The following is a 5,836-nucleotide window of genomic DNA, read 5'->3' as shown; positions in this document are numbered from 1 at the left end:
TAAAAATGTAGCGTTATTTCTCCTCTTTCACTGATCCTCCCTACAGTACTTTGTCCTTTAAACCTTGAAATAGCCATCCGAACCTCGTGAAAAACTCGTATAGCCTGGATTCCCTTTACCAGGTACAGCTCTGATCAATCGTCTGGGAACGATAGCTGACGATTGCCCTTCTTCCACAATCGACAATACTGAAATTTGATATCGTTTGTGAACCTACTAAAATATTTTATTTGCAGCATCCCTAAACTTTTTACGATCTTCGGCAAGGACGAAGTTATGGCGCCTTAAAGACTGATAGGACAATTTTTGAAAATGTTGGAATCTAGTTTTCAGTGTGAAAATCGATAGAATTACAAAAATGCCTTTATTGTGTTATTGTCTTTTCTTGCAGCACCTGTTAGGAGTTAGTTGGTGAACTTTCTCTATCGGTACCTGTATGCGGTCCATACGGATAGGTTGATGCTTTAATGGCAATGCAATGGAACATGCCTGTCTTCCTGTATGGATCCCTCAGCTTTGTATTGGTTTTCTCTAGTTGGTGCTCTTTGACACGCTTCTCTCAGTGTGTCGTGAATAGCCTCTTGACATTAACCGCAGACACGAGAATTTTCTCCCTCATTATTAAGTAGTGGATTAACTCGCTTCGATGGAGCCACTTCCTATTCTCAAAGCCTTATACGCGGGCGGGTTGGCCTGGGAAGTACAGTCGGAAGAGTATGGAAAGCTTTCCACTTGGACTGCTACCACTATAGTTTCCTGGGATACTCTTCTCCCACTTACGACTTCTACGCGCTCACAACGTTTATCCATAAAAGTGTTTAAAAAGAAACAGTTGTATAATCTTAATTGTATTGGTTTTTCGTCAATGAGAGTGAGATGCAGATGAAAGGGTAACTTAAGAAATTGATGAATGCCATTAAACTGTAATTTTTTCGGCCTCTCGACTGTACACCTATTATTCAAAATTCTAATATTTGTAGGACGCGTTTTGAAAATTTATTGAAAAATATACTTCTATTCCAAAAATCTTGATGACCTTGAAACTTACAAAAAAGTCACTTTTAGGCAAGAAATTATAATTTGCTGTGGCGTTCCTTCGAGCTGTGTAAGTTTGTCCTAAGGTATACTTTTTATTCGTCTTTATAAATTCAACCGATCAATGATTTATTTCAATGCCTTTCCGGATTACATTAGGATACTGTTCTTTATATATAATATACAGTGTAATATAACTTATATGTATGTGCATTTAAATTTACAAAATTATAGATTTTCCTCCTTACTGATTCTATATATCCGTGCTCTCTCCATACACATTCTTTAATTTGAACCCTCCCTTACAATATATTACATTACAAAGGATAGAGACAGCCCTTATTCTGTTATCGCGAGAGATTCATGCCATCTACTTTCTCTCTCCTACTCGCTTTTTCTTCGCTCATCCATTCACTTCTACTTCCACGCCCTGCTACTATCTTATTTACTCTATCACATACTCTCTTTCTTCCAACTCTTCATTCCCTTCCCTTCAAATACACGTTTAAACCCTTCCTACTCCTATAGATGCATATTCTATAATTTCTGTTACTCTTATTGAACCAATCTTTCCTTTCCAAAAAGTCATTCTCCAGACTATGTACATCACACAGTTATATCATCCATACACACACACACACACACAATCTGTCTCTTCTATTCATACATTTAAATATTTCGGTATTTTCTCATCCAATTATTAATTTATATCATTTTTTCATATAGCATTTCGCATGTCAGCTCAGCTTTTCACAATCTGGCTTTCTCTATTCTTTCTTCCACCAGATGTCATTGTCTGATTTAATCTTTTCCGTGTCCGTACTTACAACTCCAGCTTTTTCTCTCCGTAACCTTGAATTTTGTTGTTCTTCTATCTTTATTACTATTTCTTTTCATTTCACCCTTCTATCATTTACCTACTTGTCGACTTTATTTGGTTTCATTGTTTTATATTACCAGAGATAATTATTAATTTACTAAAGCAATAAAAAAAATTATTCGCTTGTATTAAATTTCATTTGAATTAGCTTTCCAGAGACAATACCAAATTACTTCCGATTTCTTTTTAACGATTACTCTTTATTTTCTTTTCCTACCTTACATTTTTTTAATTATTTTTGAATTAATACCGTGTTTTTTGATAAGATATTTTTAGAATAACAGAGAAACGTAAGATTTTATAAACTAATTTTATCAGTTCAACTTTTAAATTTATTTCAAAACCTGATTAAGTAATGCGAAGTTTAAAAAATTCTAGCAGTAGTATATTTAGCATACCTTATAATAAAATAATTTTATTTTCAGATATGATTAAATATTGCTTGTCAATTGCTTTGCTCGTTTCGTTCCTAATAAGTGGTGTCACCTGTCAAACCTTCCAATATAGTCGCGGATGGACAAATGGAAAACGATCAAAAATATCTACCTTGGGAGCTATGCAAGCTGAAATGATAATCTCAAATTTACTATCACCAATTTCAATTAACCAACTAGAAAGCATAAAAAAGTCTCACGAGCTAACAAGAATAAAGAAACTGCTAAAAATACACACAAATCAACAGGTAAATCTATTTTATGTACGTATATATGAGAAGTATTTGATTTCTTAAAGGCTGAAGTTTTGTTTACTACATTTTTAACAAAAGGAAAAAAAATAACAAAGAAAAAATTACAAGGTTTTGAATTCTAATACGAATAATATTTTTACAGGGTGGGTGGGAGGATAAAAACTACTAAGATTTGATATCTATTTGTCAACACGTCAGCTGGCCTATGAATAATTGGGTAAACTTTATGTTTGACTAGTCAATAAGGAGTCAACATTTTTCAGAGCACTAAGTAGCCGATGGATAGCGCAATGCTACTTCCCTACCGCTGGCCTGTGAGCTTGTAGTTGTGACTAGGTTTTTCGTTGCAAAGTGTGATATTTATTATACATTCGAGAGGAATTATTTTCAAAAGTATATTGTACCTTTTTTAAACTTTAAATAAACTTATATCTTGAATAAATAAAAAATCAGACGGCAAGCATGTAAACAATACAAATTAAACTAATGTTTACCAAAAATAAAGACCTTTAAACTAATTCCATAGAATAACATTCCTTTGAAAGCTTTCCACGATGACTCGTACCAAAATGCTTTTAAGAATACTCTTTCCAAAACTTGCCCATCGAAAAATATCCTACGTAAAATAATATCTAAAAATTATTCATAAACTTATTGAGTATTAACAATAACTTCATAAGGCTTGTATGGACCTGCAAGCTGCCTAAGAACCCTAAGTTGAAGTTGCGTACCACTAACCGTCGGCTGGTAGCATGTATACAGGCCAAAATATGCTAAAAGTCCTTCATTTTGTGCGAGCATTTCCTTTTACGATCAATACATTTTTTAGTTGATGTCGAAAGAGGAGATTGTAAAGGATGCTCTGAACTTTTCTTTACCAGAATCAGTTTAGTCTTTCAATGTTATAAGCACTTATTTAGAATAATCATGGTGCTTGCTTATTTATTCATATCTCATCAGTTAGTTATTGTATCTTTGAAATTATAAAGTATGAATAATAAAAATTATAGAACTCTGTTGACTACTCGTCACTTTAATTTAAATCAAATGGTCTCAATCGTACTTTCCTTTTCTTTATTTTTTGTATTCCTTCAATATTATATTATATCGTAGTAAGTCCTTTTTTTCTTTTACATAATACTTCCCAATAGTATCCTATGTCAAATTTCTTAATTCCTATATTTTTTTGCCTGTTCATTTCCCGCCCTTTTTTCCTTAATATTCGATATACGTATAAAAACTATAAGAAATCCTCAATCAAATATGTAAATTCCTTGTATGTCCATTCAATGTTAGAAACTGTTCCAGATATAGCATTATGTATATAAGTGAAAATCTATCAGATTTGCTTCGAAAGAGAAGAGAGTTTTTATGTAATCTATTATGGTACACTCACTTTAGTAGTAATTAGAAATCGAATTTTCTTTATTCTTTAAATGTGCAATTGGCTAAAATCTATAAGGTAATCTGATTGGTTTAATTAATGGGTCAATCTACGCTAAAGTGCCAAAAATGTGTGTGTGGAAGTGATAGATATATACTTACTTGTGATTGTAGTAGTAACCGGGAGAACGAGTCCAGTGATAATCCCCTAACAATAGACCAGCGCGAAATAAATACGACTATTTATATAGTTTAATTCATAGAGCTAATTAAAAATTAATTACACCAAAAATAGTTGTTCTTTTATCGCAGCTGCAATCATTTTTAATTGATATTATAAATCTGTTAAACATAAATCCTACAAGTTTTAATTGTTCTTATCGCATTACATAAGCGTGTTTTGGTTTGAAAAGTTTTTATAGTGCTACCTATTGTTAGAAAATTTTCATTCGACGCCCCACTTGCGGTTAATACCATAAACTCAAGTACGTGTATATCAATTCCATTTATAGAGTTTTGACGTACATAGATGTCATACAAATTTTAGTCAACAGTAAGGCCGTAGAGTAAAGAAATTTCCATTTAAATTTCTCATTAATCATTGGATAAATCTGAAATAATTACGAGGATATTTTTGTTAAAATTCCTTTACGTACATCTATATTTTTTGAATTAGCATACCAAGACCACACCCACTTAACAATAGCATAGAATGAAAAATAGTACATACATGCTATTTGAAATTCAAACAAACTCATAAATAATTAGTTTAAATGGTACATTAATAATATAGTATTTTTAAAAGCTCTCGAGGTAAGCTATAGGAATATTCAATCAAAAATAGGATCTTCCATTTAAAAAATTCAATGGACGTTCGTGTAACTTTAATTGACTTTTCCAGGTTATATCATTAAAATTATCGTGTGTCTTGTTTTGAACCAAATATTTACGCCCTGCACATTACTCTTTAAAATGCTACGTTTCCAAGAGAAGTGTGTGGAGACAGGTTGTCTAGGACACCCTGTATATGAAGTAGTAAAGGGGAATGAAAAATATTTTGAATGACAATTTATATAAGATTCGAAAATTTGACTAGGTTGGAGTCATCCATCTGCTCAATTAAAATACACAGTATCGTACTGTAGGGCGTTCCTACACTCATTGCGACATGGATGCGATGGTGTTTTCCGGATAGGGGAGTAATTTGGCGGCTCGACGCAAGCGCTTCAAGGCGGGTCCAGGTCAACGGCAAGACCGACACCGATGTCCCAGACCAGTCGTACGATGGACGTCCTCACAGCTGTTTTGTCGACCGCTTGATAAATTTGCGATTATCGTGACACAGCCGCGTCGACACGTTTTCCATCAATCGTTCTGTTTCCTACCAATACCACCTTTGTTATCATTGTACGTTGCACCTTTTATTCTATATTTCTTTTCACGCTAACCTCTTCTCAACCACAAAATTCACTCAATCCTCTTTCCTTGTTGCGTATATTCTAAATATTTCCCCTTCTTGGTGGAGATTCTCCTACTTTCTTTGAATATATTTACTCGTTAAGCTTCTTCAATATTTATTTAAATAAAATAAAACTTTACTGTATTACATTTAATATCTCATCAGTTTTATTACTTTAATTGTGTTGAGCAATAAAACTTTTCTCTCTGAAATGTAATTTTTCTTCATGTTAGGTAAATCCGAAAGTTTTTAGAATGTTAAAAGCTTCGTTACGTGCATTAAGTGCCTCAAAAGGGATTTATTTGTGATCAATGGTTTCAACGGAGATCTTTAAAAAACCTCGCGTGCTTTAACTTTGACATTGGCTTCATAAGCGCAAAGGTGGGGCAGG

Source organism: Prorops nasuta, unplaced genomic scaffold (genome assembly GCF_024137725.1).
Source record: "Prorops nasuta isolate Cenicafe-Biocafe unplaced genomic scaffold, Cenicafe_Pnas_1.2 PNAS00004, whole genome shotgun sequence".
NCBI lineage: Eukaryota > Metazoa > Arthropoda > Insecta > Hymenoptera > Bethylidae > Prorops > Prorops nasuta.
This window is presented reverse-complemented; position numbering follows the sequence as displayed.